The sequence below is a fragment of the Bubalus kerabau genome, chromosome 1 (genome assembly GCF_029407905.1).
Source record: "Bubalus kerabau isolate K-KA32 ecotype Philippines breed swamp buffalo chromosome 1, PCC_UOA_SB_1v2, whole genome shotgun sequence".
Taxonomy (NCBI): Eukaryota; Metazoa; Chordata; class Mammalia; order Artiodactyla; family Bovidae; genus Bubalus; species Bubalus kerabau.
The window spans coordinates 83,020,889-83,035,807 of NC_073624.1; the positions used below are offsets into that span (position 1 = coordinate 83,020,889).

At 36.2% G+C, this 14,919-nt stretch overlaps 1 protein-coding gene across 1 annotated transcript in view; it reads left to right on the forward strand.

Moving 5' to 3' along the window:
* The window catches only part of PDZRN4 (PDZ domain containing ring finger 4), a 430,067-nt gene that overhangs the window by 147,440 nt on the left and 267,708 nt on the right, over positions 1 to 14,919 (forward strand). The gene's annotated exons all lie outside the window — the stretch shown is intronic.

The following is a 14,919-nucleotide window of genomic DNA, read 5'->3' on the forward strand; positions in this document are numbered from 1 at the left end:
AAAAAATATTGTTTTTTAAATGAGGACTCTATTTGAAAATAGTTATCTACTTCATTGCTAGTATAATGAAAAACATGGCAGAGGACAAACCAGGCCAAAAAAAAAATGTGTTTCTCCATTCTGTTGAGTAGTGATGAAGATGGCTAGATTAGTAGTTACATTACTTTTGTTTAGGACTTCTGGATCTTATCAAAATATTGCATTTCTTTTAAGTATAGCAGGATAAAGCACTCTCCTTTACCCTCAAGGTTTGCATCTTAATTGCAACTTCAAATTGACAGGAGTTAGGTGATGCTGAAACAATCTTCTATGAATAAAGTATGCCTTACTTTAAAATAATTCTTTATTATTATTGGAATGAAAAATCAAAGTCAACTTTAAAAAAAATACAAATATTTTAACTTTCTTAGTATTTTGTGAAAATGTTGATCCTTTTTTTGAAATTTATGCAAGACTTATAGTTGAGATTAATAGTCATCTAAAAAACCATATGATGATAGAACAGTAAAATAGAATAAAGTCTAAAAGTAATGAAGCTATTGAAATTGAATGCTACTAGGGTAAATAGAAGATGAAAAAGTAATATCTTTTGCCAGATGAAAAGATGGGTCTTCTTATTGTATTGTTCAGGCAAACAAAAGCAAGAAATAATCACAACCAAGGTATAAAATAAGATAAATTTTCAGACAAATTGAAGTGATAATATACTTTAAATCAGTCATAAAATTACTTGCTATCCAAAAATGTCACTAATTCAGCAACAAGTGCTATAGTTTAAATATTTAAATTTTAATTTTCTAGTAAAGAATTATAAAATGCCTCACATTATCTGCAAATTTTTATAGTGACATAATTTGTTATATTGTATTAATAAATCTAGATATAAAATTTTTCATAGAGGTATGATATACATTAATTTTCTAAAATTTTAGTCACTCAGTCATGCCAGACTCTGCAACCCATGGACTGCAGCCCACCAGACTTCTGTGTCCATGGGATTTTCCAGGCAAGGATACTGGAGTGGTTTGCCATTTCCTTCTCCAGGGGATCTTCCCAATCCAGGGATTGAACCCTGGTCTCCTGCACTGCAGGCAGATTCTTTACCGACTGAGCTACCAGGGAAATGAAGGTTAACGAGTTATTTTGTTGTAGTATATTATTAACCTCGAACAGAAAGCATGTTATTAACACACCATCCAAAAATTTAGCTGTATGACTGTTTACAGACAAAACTGGTTAGGTTTATTTCTTTTGAATTCTAAGTATTTAGCTATTTTAGACATCCATATCCTTATAATTAAACTTCCATGAATTATTTATTTAAAGATGACACTTTCACTAATATATGAAAAAAGATTTTTCATTACAGCTGTTTATAAAACCCTGTCATAATATACTATAACCTAGAAAGATTGTTTAAATAAAATTTGTCTCTAAATAAAAATGATCTAATTTTTTCTTCTTTTATACTTCTGCATGGGATTTTGTAAGTATCAGCAATTTCTTATATATTTCCTTAATCATGCTATTTATATCTCACTTTACACATATGTTTTACAAAAAAACTATGCAAATTTATATGTAAAACAATTTTTTAAAACAATTAGGCCATATTTGAAATTCAGGAAAGAGATTACTGTTTATAGTTGTTCAACTTGCTAGGCTACTGAAATAACTGAATGGTCTTGCTTTTTGTAAATCATGAAAAAATTGAAATGTTATAAATTATATGAAGAATACATTTTAATTGAGAAATAATGTATCCATCAGGAACATTGTTTGTCTTATGATTTCAGAAAGGTATTATTATGTTTCTGTTGTAGACACAGATTACTATAATCCAGCCACCAATTTACATAGATGCATCCATTAAGAATAACTGGTTTATAAGAACTTTATGATAAATATACCTATAAATCAAAATACACAGATACCTTATAGATCTGTAACTTCTATAGTATAGTAGTCACTAGCTATGCATGGTTGCTTGACTAATCTTTTAAATATTTATTTATTTCTGATTTGAGGATAATTGCTTTATAATGTTGTGTTGGTTTCTCCCCTAAAACAATGAGAATAGGTTATAGGTGCATATACATATGTTCCCTCCTTCCCACCTCACACTCCATCCCACCCCTCTCGGTTGTCACAGCACCAATTTGAGTTCCATATGGTAGTGTATATATTTCAATGCTATTCTCTCAATTTGTCCCATCCGCTCCTGCCCCCACTCTGTCCATTAATCTTTTATTTATGTCTGAGTCTCTATTCTTGCCCTGCAAATAGGTTCATCAGCACTATTTTTCTAGATTCCATATATATGTGTTAATACACGATATTTGTTTTTCTCTTTCTGCCTTTCTTCACTCTGTATAAGAGACTTTAGTTTTATTAACCTCACTAGAATTGACTCAAATTCATTCATTTTATAGCTAAGCAATATTCCATTGTATATATGTGCCAGAACTTCTTTATCCGTTCATCTGTTGATGGGTATCTAGGTTGCTTCCATGTCTTGGCTATTGTAAATATTGCTGCAATAATACTGGGGTGTATGTGTCTTTTCCAGTTATGGTTTTCTTGGGGCATATGCCCAGTAGCGGGATTTCTGTGTCACATGGTAGTTTTATCCCTAGTTTTTAAAGAAATCTCCATACTGGTCTCCATAGTGGCTATATCAATTTACATTCCCACCAACAGTGCAAGAGGGTTACATTTTCTCCACATCCTCTCCAGCATTTGTTTGTAGACCTTTTGATGATGGCCATTCTGACTGGTGGAAGGTGACTCCTCATTGCAGCTTTGCATTTCTCTAATAATAAGTGATGTTGAGCATTTTTTCACGTGTTTATTAGCCATCTGTATGTCTTCTTTGCAGAAATGTCTGTTTGATCTTCTGCCCATTTTTTTATAAAGTTGTTTGCTTTTCTGATATTGAACTACATGAGCTGCTTATATATTTTGGAGATTAATCTTTTGTCAGTTTTTCATTTACTATTATTTTCTCTCATTTTGAGGATTGCCTTTTCACCTTGTTTATGGCTTCCTTTGCTGTGCAAAATGTTTAAAGTTTTATTAGGTCCAATTTGCTTATTTTTGTTTTTATTTCTATTACTCTAGGACATAAGGTCACAGAGGATCTTGCTGTGATTTATGTCAAAGAGTGTACCACCAATGTTTTGCTCAAAGAATTTTATAGTTTCTGGTCTTACATCTAGGTCTTTTATCCATTTTAGATTTATCTTTGTGTATGGTGTTAGAAAGTGTTCTAACTTCACTTTTTTTACATGTAGCTGTCCAATTTTCCCAGCACCACTTATTGAAGGGACTGTATTTTCTCCACTGTATATTTTTGTCTCCCTTGTCAAAGATAAGGTGCCCATTTGAGCATGGGTTTATCTCTGGGCTTTCTATTTGGTTTTGTTGGTTTATATTTCTGTTTATGTACCAATACCATACTGTCTTGATGACTGTAGCTTTGTAGTATAGTCTGAAGTCAGGATAGTTGATTCTTACAATTCCATTATTCTTTCTCAAGGTTATTTTGGCTATTTAGGGTCTTTTATGTTTCCATATGAATTATGAAAATTTTTGTTCTAGTTCTGTGAAAAATGCCATTGGTAGTTTGATAGGGATTGTGTTGAATCTATAGATTTTTTTGAGTAGGATAGTCATTTTCACAATACAGATTCATCTGATCCAAGAATATGGTATATCTCTCCATTGGTTTATGTCATCTGTGATTTCTTTCATCAGTGTCTTATAGTTTTCTGATTATAGCTCTTTTGTCTCCTTAAGTAGGTTTATTCATTGGTATTGTATTCTTTTCATTTCAGTGGTGAATGGGATTGATTCTCTAATTTCTCTAATTTTTCATTGCTACTGTATAGGAATGCATGGGATTTATGTGTATTGATTTTGTATCCTGCAACTTTAGTAAATTCACTAATTAGCTCTAGTAATTTTCTGATAGTATCTTTAGGGTTTTCTATGTATAGTATCATGTCATCTGCTTTTCCAATCTGGATTCCTTTTATTTCTTTTTCTTCTTTGATTGCTATGGCTAGGACTTCCAAAACTGTGTTGAATAATAATTGCAAGATCACACACACTTATTTTCTTCCTGATCTTAGAAGAAATGCTTTCAGATTTTCACCACTGAGAATAATGCTTGCTGTGATTTATCATATACAGCCTTTATTGTGTTGAGATAGATTCCTTCTATGCCAATTTTCTGGAGAGGTTTTTTTTTTTATCATAAATGGGTGCTGAATTGTATCAAAAGTTATTTCTGCATCTATGGAGGTTATCATATGATTTTTATCCTTTAATTTGTTAATATGGTTTATCACATCGATTGATTTGCATATATTGAAGAATCTTTGCTGTGCTGTGCTGTACTTAGTCTCTCAGTCATGTCCAACCTTTACAACCACATGAACTGTAGCCCACCAGGCTCCTCTGCCCATAGGGATTCTCCAGGCAAGAATACTGGAGTGAGATGCCATACCCTCCTCCAGGGGATCTTCCCAACCCAGAGATCAAACCCCTGTCTCCCACATTGCAGGCAGATTCACTGAGCCACCAGGGAAGTCCAAGAATACTGGAATGAGTAGCCTATCCCTTCTCCAGGAGACCTTCCTGTTCCAGGAATCAAACCAGGGTCACCTGCATTGGAGGTGGATTCTTTACCAGCTGAGCTACCAGGGAGGCCCAAAGAATCCTTCCATCTCTTGGATAAACCTGGCTTGGTCAGGGGTTATGATCCTTTTAATGTATTATTGGATTCTGTTTGCTAGAATTTTGTTTAGGATTTTTGGATCTATGTTCATCAGTGATATTGCCTTTAATTTTTTTTGTTAATAATTTGAAGAATATTTATTTTTTTAAAAAGCAACAAAAAAGACCCTAAAAATAATCATCATGCAACATTCTGAAATATCTTAGAGCTCCTTGTGTGCATGCTCAGTCACTTCAGTCGTGTCCAGCTCTATGACCCTATGGAGTCATAGAGGAACCCTATTGCCAGGTTCCTCTGTCCATGGGATTCTTCAGGCAAGAATACTGGTGTGGGTTGCCATTTCCTTCTCCTAATTTTCTTGTGTGTGTGTGTGTGTGTGTGTGTGTGTTAGATATCTTTTACTGGTTTTGGTTATCAGGGTGATGGTTACCTCGTAAAATGAGTTTGGAAATGTTCCTTCTTCTGCAATTTTTGGAAGAGTTTGAAAAGAATAGGCATTAGCTATTCTCTGAACATTTGATAGAATTTTCCTGTGAAGCCATCTGGCCCTGGGCTTTTGTGTTTGGGGAGATTTTTTATTACAGTTCCAATTTCAGTGCTTATGATTGGCTAGTTCACAACTTCCATTTCTTCCTGGCTCAGATTTGGAAGGTTAATTTTTTTTAAAAATCTGTCCATTTCTTCCAGGTTGTCCATTTTATTGGCATATAGGTGCCTATATTATTGTCACCCTGCTTATTTAACTTCTATGCAGAGTATATTATGAGAAACGCTGGGCTGGAAGAAGCACAAGCTGGAATCAAGATTGCCAGGAGAAATATCAATAACCTCAGATATGCAGATGACACCACCCTTATGGCAGAAAGTGTAGAGGAACTAAAAAGCGTTGTCTTGATGAAAGTGAAAGAGGAGAGTGAAAAAGTTGGCTTCAAGCTCAACATTCAGAAAACGAAGATCATGGCATCTGGTCCCATTACTTCATGGGAAATAGATGGAGAAACAGTGGAAACAGTGTCAGACTTTATTTTTTTGGGCTCCAAAATCACTGCAGGTGGTGATTGCAGCCATGAAATTAAAAGACACTTACTCCTTGGAAGGAAAGTTATGACCAACTTAGCATATTCAAAAGCAGAGACATTACTTTGCCAACAAAGGTCTGTCTAGTCAAGGCTATGGTTTTTCCTGTGGTCATGTATGGATGTGAGAGTTGGATTGTGAAGAAAGCTGAGCGCCGAAGAATTGATGCTTTTGAACTGTGGTGTTGGAGAAGACTCTTGAGAGTCCCTTGGACTGCAAGGAGATCCAACCAGTCCATTCTGAAGGAGATCAGCCCTGGGATTTCTTTGGAAGGAATGATGCTAAAGCTGAAACTCCAGTACTTTGGCCACCTCATGTGAAGAGCTGACTCATTGGAAAAGACTCTGATGCTGGGAGGGATTGAGGGCAGGAGGAGAAGGGGATGACAGAGGATGACATGGCTGGATGGCATCACCGACTCGATGGACATGAGTTTGAGTGAACTTCAGGAGTTGGTGATGGACAGGGAGGCCTGGCATGATGCAATTCATGGGGTCGCAAAGAGTCAGACACGACTGAGCGACTGAACTGAACTGAATACTCCCTTATGATCCTTCATATTTCTGCACTGTCTGTTGTAAACTCTCCTTTTTAATTTCTAATTTTGTTTATTTAAGACATGTCCCTTTTTTTCTATATGAGTCTGGCTAATGGTTTGTCAACTCAGAGAACTAGCTTTTAGTTTTACTGATCTTTGCTAAATGACCACTTCACTTCTTTTTTATTTGTTTCTGCTCTGATCTTTATGATTTCTTTCCTTCTGCTAACTTTGGGGTTTTTTAGTTCATTTTTGCAGTTGATTTAGGTATAAGGTTAGGTTGTTTATTTGATGTTTTTTATTGTTGTCATTTCTTGAGGTAGGACTGTATTGCTATAAACTTCCCTCTTAGAACTGCTTTTGCTGCATTCCATAGGTTTTGAATCATTGTGTTTCATTGTCATTGGTTTTTATGTATTTTTTGTTTTTTGATTTCCCACTTTATTTCTTCAGTAACCTGTTGGTTATTTAGAAACATTGTTTAATCCCCATGTTTGTGTTTTAGCAGATTTTTTTTTTCTGTAATAGATACCTACTCTCATATAGTTGTCAGAAAAGATGCTGGATATGATTTCAATTCTCTTAACTTTTCCAAGTCTTGATTTGTGACCCAGGATTTGATCTGTCCTAGATTATGTTCCATATGCACTTGAGAAGAAAGTGTATTGTTCTGCATTTGGATGGAATGACCTGAAGGTATCAATTAGGTTCACCTATTATAATGTATCTTTTAAGGCTTGTGTCCTTATTAATTTCCTGTTTTGATGATCTGGTCATTGGTTTAAGTGGAGTATTATTATGTTACTGTCAATTTCTCCTTTTATGTCTGTTAATATTTGCCTTATGCTTTGAGGTGCTCCTGTTTTGGGTGCATGAATATTTACAATTGTTATGTTTTCTTCTTGGATTGAACCCTTGATTATTATATAGTGCCCTTCTGGATCTCTTATAATGTTCTTTATTTTAAGGTCTGTTTTGTCTGATATAAGAATTGCTGCCCCTGATTTATTTGGATTTCCATCAGCATGGAATATCTTTTCCATCCTCTCACTTGTAGCCTGTGTGTGTCTCTATGTCTGATGTGGATCTCTTGTAAACAGCATATATACAAGTCTTGTTTTCGTATCCATTCGACCTGTTTGTATCTTTTGATTGAAATGTTTAATCCAATTACATTTAAAGTAATTACTGATATATATGCTCCTATTGGCATATTGTTTTTGTAGGTATTTTCCTTCTTTTGTGTTTCCTGCCTATAGAAGCCCCTTTAGGATTTGTTGTAAAGCTGGTTTGGTGATACTAAATTCTCTTAACTTTTGTCTATAAATCTTTTGATTTCTCCATCAGTTTTAATGAGATCCTTTCTGGTTAGACTAACCTTGGTTGTGGATTTTTCCTTTCATTACTTTAAATATATCCTGTCATTCCCTCTGGCCTGCAGAGTTTCTGTTGAAAGATACCTGTTAACCATATGAGGTTTCCCTTGTATGTTACTTGTTGCTTTCCTCTTTCTGCTTTTAATATTTTTTTCTTTGTGTTTGATTTTCGTTAGTTTGATTAAATGCGTCTTAGCATGCTTCTCCTAGGATTAATCCTGTATGGAACTCTCTGTGCTTTTTGGACTTGATTGACTATTTTCTTTCCCAATTTAGGGAAGTTTTTGACCATAATCTTCTCAAAGATTTTCTCAGATCCTTTTTTTCTTTTCTTCTTCTGGGACACCTAGAATTCAAATCCTGGTGCATTTAATATTGTCCCAGAAGTCTCTGAGACTATCCTCAATTCTTTTCATTCTTTTGTCTTTATTCTGCTCTTCAGCAGTTATTTCCACCATTCTATCATCCAACTCACTTATCTATTCTGCCTCTTATTCTGCTACTGACTCCTTCTAGAGTATTTTTAATTTCAGTAATTGTGTAGCTCATTTGTTTACTTACTCTTTTCTTCTTCTGGGTCCGTGTTAAAATGGGTTGAATGATTCTTGCATTTTCTCCATTCTATTTTCAAGATTTTGGATCATCTTTACTACATTATTATGAGTTCTTTTTCAGGTAGTTTGCCTATTTCCTCTTTGTTTATTTGGTCTTGTGAGTTTTTAACTTGTTCCTTCATTTGCACAATATTTCTCTGTCTTTTCATTTTACCTATCTTACTGTGTTTGAGGACTCCTTTCCCCGGGTTATAGGGTCATATTTTCTTTTGGTTTTGGTCTTTGCTGTCAGTGGATGAGGTTGGTCCTGTGGTTTCTATAGGCTTCATATTGAGAGGGACTTGTGCCTGCATACTGGTGGGAGGAAGTGAGGTTTTTTTTCCTTCTCTCTCTGATGGGCAGGACCGTGTGAGGTGATGTTTTCAGGATGTCTGAGGGAAGCCCATCTGTTGATGATTTGGTTTGTGTTCTTAGCTTGTTGTTTGGGTGAGGTGCCCCGTGTTGTACACTGTCAGAAGTTGGATGGTGCCAGGTCTTAGATGCAAGTGGAGGCCTTCCTGGGAGTTCTCACTAATTAATACTCCCTGGGCTCAAGAGTTCTCTGGAAGTCTAGTGTCCTGGACTCAGTGCTCCTGCCCCAGAGACTCAGGCCCAATATCTCATTGGGGAATCAAGATCCCACAGCCATTTGTTATGACAATAAAGGGCATTAAAATGAACATACAAAAAAAAACAAACAAAAAAAATAGAAAAACAAATGAACCCCAGACAAATGATAAATGCAAAATCAGACAAGTAGAAATAAAACAAGGGAACATACACAGACACACACACAAACAAAACCAAAACCAAAACAATCCTAAGAAAACAAGGTACAAGGGAGTGACCCTGCAAGTATAGGAAACCAAAAATAATATCAACCAATTAAAAAAAAAAAAAAAACACCAAAAGAGAGAACAAGACCAAAACAGAGAGCCAACTGAGGAATAAAGCAAAGAAAACAAAAGAAACTAACAACAGTTGTGAAAAAATGAAAGGAAAAGTTAGGAAAGCAAAGTTAAAAAGAAGTATATAAAAAGATTTTTATATACTAAAGAATAGCCATACCAAGAAAAGAACAAGAAGAAAATCAAAACAAACAAAAAAGGAAACAAACAAGCAAAGAAAAAGCCCAGAGAACTGCAAAAATCCAATGTAGAGGTAGAAGTATTTAAAGGAAATAAAAAGTTTGATTTAAAAAATCTCAAAGGCATATATATATATATATATATATATAATAATAATAATATAAGCAACAACCACAGCAACAGAGAAAGAGAAAAAAGAAAGAGAAAAATACTAGAATCACTTACAGATCAAAATATAAAAAATAAAAGTAAATGTTTTTCTCGGGTCTCAGCTGTTAGAGTCCTTTCCCCCAGTGTGATTCATAACCTGCTGCTGCTGCTGCTGCTAAGTCGCTTCAGTTGTGTCCGACTCTGTGCGACCCCAGAGATGGCAGCCCACCAGGCTCCCCCGTCCCTGGGATTCTCCAGGCAAGAACACTGGAGTGGCTTGCCATTTCCTTCTCCAATGCATGAAAGTGAAAAGTGAAAGTGAAGTCACTCAGGTTGTCTATTTGAAAGTTATACAGTCGTGTCCGACTCCTAGCGACCCCATGGACTGCAGTCCACCAGGCTCCTCCATCCATGGAATTTTCCAGGCAAGAGTACTGGAGTGGGGTGCCATTGCCTTCTCCGGATTCATAACCTACCTCCACCTTGCTAGGAACCCCTCTAATACTGGGAGGTAAGGTGGTCTCTGGACCTGCTGAAGGGACCTGCTCAGACTCTAATCTGGCCCTACTCCTGTGTGTTCTTCCCTTCATGTCCACAGTTGCCAGAGCTAGGAGTGTGTGTGTGTGTGTGTGTGTGTGTTTGTTGGACAGGTGGGGGGAGCTCTCATTGTCCTTTTATATATCCCATAGACACAGAGTCTACCTGGTAGATCATGTGGATTTAATCTGTAGTTTGCACAAATGGTGGAAAGTTTTTCGAAACTCTTCCTAATTGTAGCTATATCCCCACCCCTGCTTATGGGTCATCCTCAGAGTTTTCTCTTCAGGCTTCCCTGGAGGACCTGGGTCTGTCTCAGTGAGGACTGAGTATGGAGGTGACAGAGCTTCTTGGATTGCAGAGACCCTCATGACACCAAGTGCACAGGGAAGCCGGCGGCCACAGACACAGGGAATTTGGAACTATTAGAATCTTGTTCTAGACTCTGGCAGCTGGCGTTCAAAGGATCTCCTTTTCTGATCCTTCTCTATTGCTCAGTGCATCAGGCACTCAAAGGGCCACTCTCTCTGAGGTCTTTATTAGTCAGCTGCTGGCCTCAGCATACAGGGGGAGAGAGGCTTCAGTATGACTCCACCCCCTGCCCATGACTTAGCAGTAGCACCCTGCCTCCATGCTTCCTGGTTTTCTTCTAAAGGCATTCCCCACTGTGATCATCTCCCTCCCTTCCCAGTGGGCCATCTCCCCACAGTCAATAGCAGTCCTTGCCCTGGGATTGTTCTCCAATCCCTATGCTTCAACTCCTAGCTGCCGCACATTCCTGTGGACTTGTGTTCCTGTCCAGGGTACAAAGGGCTATGGCATAGATTGTCTGTGTGGTTTTCACTCCATTTAGACTGTCACTGGTCACCTGCTTCAGTCTTCAATAGCCTCAAATTCTTATTTCCCCTCTGTCCTAATCTATTGCCCTGATGTAGGGATTCACCCCTGCTCTAGCTTCCCCAGCTCCCAGGTGCAGGTCTGGTCCCACTAAATTTCCTCCTCTTTTTCCTTTCCTTCCTTTGTTCTATTGAGTTTTGCATGGATCTGTACATTCCTTTCCAGTGGTCAGGAACTTCTGCCAGCTGTCAGCAGGTGCTCTGCAAGATCTTCTGCATCTGAAGATGTATCCTGTGGAGAGAGATCTATTCCATGTCCACCGACTTCTCCACCATCTTGTCTCTCCCCTCTGTTTGACTAATTAAATTAGTACATGTCTGAATAGAGATTTGCTGGATTTCACAAACTTATTAATTTTTATACTGATTACATGCTGATATGACAATATTTTGAGTTAAATAAAATATATTGTTGGACTTCCCTGATAGCTCAGTTGGTAAAGAATCCGCCTGCAATTCAGGAGACCCCGATTTGATTCCTGGTTTGGGAAGATCCACTGGAAAAGGGATAGGCTATGCACTTGAGTATTCTTGGGCTTCCCTTGTGGCTCAACTGGTAAAGAATACACCTGCAATGTGGGAGACTTGGGTTCAATCCCTGCGTTGGGAAGATCTCCTGGAGAAGGGAAAGGCTACTCACTCCAGGATTCTGGCCTAGAAAATTCTTGGCATCACAAAGAGTCAGACATGAGTCTTTTGAGTTAAATAAAATATATTGTTAGAATTGTTGGTGTTAAATCTAGCAATATATTTTATTTAGTATGGAAACTAGAAAAGTTAACATTTCAAGTTTACTTGAAATACATAATTTCATGTATGTTCACAGTATTTCTATTGTACTGGACTGTTCAAGATACTCTTCTCCAGTGTCCCTATTTTATAATTTAATATAGTAGAGCAAATATCTCTCTTTAAGGTGAGTATCAGCTGTGGGGATATTTGAATGTACTTTGTTAATATTTGTGAAATAATATTTCAAGTATTATAGCATGATTATTACTTTTATTTTTCTTCTATATAGTAGTATTAAAATAAATATTTCAGTGCAAAATTAATATTTAATTTTAAAAATAATACACCGTATCATTATATGATGATTCAGTGGCATTTAATCCTTACTTTCATAAGTTAGAAAACTTTATGTTAGAAATGAACATTTTTATTAAGTACCAATGTGTTTAGCATGGCACAGTTTGGAAATTTTTCCAAAAAGGAACCAAAATAAGTTGGTATGCCTCAATGATTATGATATATTATATGTATTATTTTCTGTAATGGAAACATTAAGAACAGTATAATAATAGATTTTAAAAGCATATAAGAATAAAGTCTCTGAGGAAATGAGATGGGAAGAGGAGATCAGGACTTAGTAAATCATCTCAACAAACTCATATCAACAGGGAGAAGGTTGACTACTGTGCTGAGCCAGGGACGATGCAGGTCCCTTACTAGACAAATTACCTAAGGTTAGCTGATGAGCAATGCTCAAGACCGTGAAGTTAGAGTTTCTGCCAAAGATCATCTGCTTGAGAGTCTAATAATTGATCTGTCTCAGTTAATGTTATTTTTGGAGTTTAGGTATTGTAAATATAAAATGTCTAAGTGATCCAAAAAATACATTTTAGCAAATGTTATCATTCCTAATGTGGGGCATACAGTTTGACAAAAAAATAAGCAGTTTCAAAATGTGTTAGAGAAACTGAATATAATAATTATGTTATCAGATAAATTGAAAAAGCTTCCTAAAATAATTCTGTTGGGGTATTTTTGACATTCTGGTTTCATGGATAAATGTTCTACAGTTGTGATTTTAAAAGTTTTTAGACCATAACTAACAGTAATACATTTACCTCATAATATATACACAGCTTACCTAACCATATTTTGCTGTTATTTTAGCTGATGGACTTTTATATTTTCTATCTAGTCTATTCAATTTCATTTTCTGGTTATGATCCACTAAATTGACCTCACCACCACCACTTCCCATTTAAAATGATCCCGAAGTTGAAAAATGTGTATATTGTTCAATGCAGATGTTAGGCAACTGGAGAAATAAGATCAAACTGCAAGACTGAGCAGCAAAGGATTAAAAAGCAAGTAGGTTCAGGATCAGCAGACCCGATCCTCAGCAAGGCAAGGACGTCAGAAGGTTCTGATCGCCTGTGATTAGAGTCAGGTGTAATTCTGATGCAATTATCTTTTACCGGGTATATTTTCCTTCATAAAACCAAAACAGCCCTAACCAGATGAACCAGACAAGGCAATACACCTCCCTGCCTAGAGCTGAAATGAGAATGCAAAGAATTCCTCACAAAAGCAGACTGCAATTGAAACTTTAAAAGAAATAATAAATTATGAATTGCTAAAATGAATTGCACTATTATGATATACAATTTAGGATATTCAGGCCCTCATAAAATACATGGACAAATAATTTTAATGTTTTAATTAAATTCTGATTATAAGTTTGTAAATAAAAACAAACAAGACTGATGTGTTATTTGGTCCAGAGTGTCTGAATTAATTATTTATTTTCTCATCTTTTCAATCAGTTTCTCTCCAAAGGAATATGGTTGTTTATAATTTCTATTTCTCTTGAAGATGCAATCCCACTTTATTTTCATATTTCCTGCTTTTCTTCTATTAAAGAGATGATATTTTCCTTTCCAATTTCAGTACATATTCTACGTTGCTGAATCGGGGTGGTAGGTGTAGTACTGCTCTTGCATTGTTCAGACCATTTTTAAATTTCTCTCTGTTCCTAGACCCCTGCTTTCCTCCAGCTGGTATTGACAGGCAGGAAGCTTGCACACATCATGCTGCAGCTTGTTTCTTAAGGGACTTTTCTTTCGCAGTTAATCCATGGTGTAAAGTCCAGGCTCCTCTCCGCACTTTTGATGTTCTTTGCTAAATCTTCTACCTCTGTGCCTAAGACACCCAAACTGTAGCACATCTTTTGAAATGTAAAGGGCAACCCTATCACTGTAGAGTGTGTTCCTTGAATTCCGCTGCTTTAATTTTGGGAAAGTGGTTGTAGCTGTGAGCATCAATCAAACTGAGAGGTCTGTACAATTTGAATAAAACTTTCGTGCAGCTTGAGAAGGAGAAAGGTAAACACTGAAAAGCCTGTAAGTTCTCAGCCCATCTGTGAACCGGTGGATAAGGCCAGGGTTTCAAGATTGAAATGGCCACTATCTTTTAGCTCTCTGTGGGTACACAGCTCAATATCTTTTAGCTCTCTGTAGATACACAGCTAAAAATCTTTTCATAACTACTACCACTCAAAAGTATCATTATTGAAAATGAAAATCACATGGTATATAATTGGGATTATAAAATACTGTTAAACTGCTCTCTCTATATACATCTATTGTTATTTAGTCACTCAGTCCTATCTGACTCTTTTGCAACCCCATGGACTATATATAACCCTCCAGGCTTATTTGTCCATGGGATTTCCCAAGCAAGAAAACAGAATTGGGTTGCCATTTCCTTCTCTAGGGGATCTTCCCAACCCAGGGATCAAACCTGCATCTCTTGCATTGCAGGTGGATTCTTTACCACTGAGTCACCTGGGAAGCCTTCATATTCATATATATATGAATATAATACATAAAATACACCCATATATATGATGTATATATATATTTATGCTACCTTACATATCCTTCTTCATATATAGTTATGCATTCAGTTGTATTTCTTTAAGATTACTGAAATAAAATGTATTTTTTTCTGTCTATACTGAGGCATGGCTGATATTTAAAAAACTATACTATATGAAGCAAATATGGTAAAATCTAATAAATATCATTATAAATCCAAAATGAATTTAATCAGGTTCAGAGACAGGAAGAAGGTTTATCCAACTGTATTAACTGTGCATTTAAAACGAACAATAGGAAGTAAATCTAAAAGCA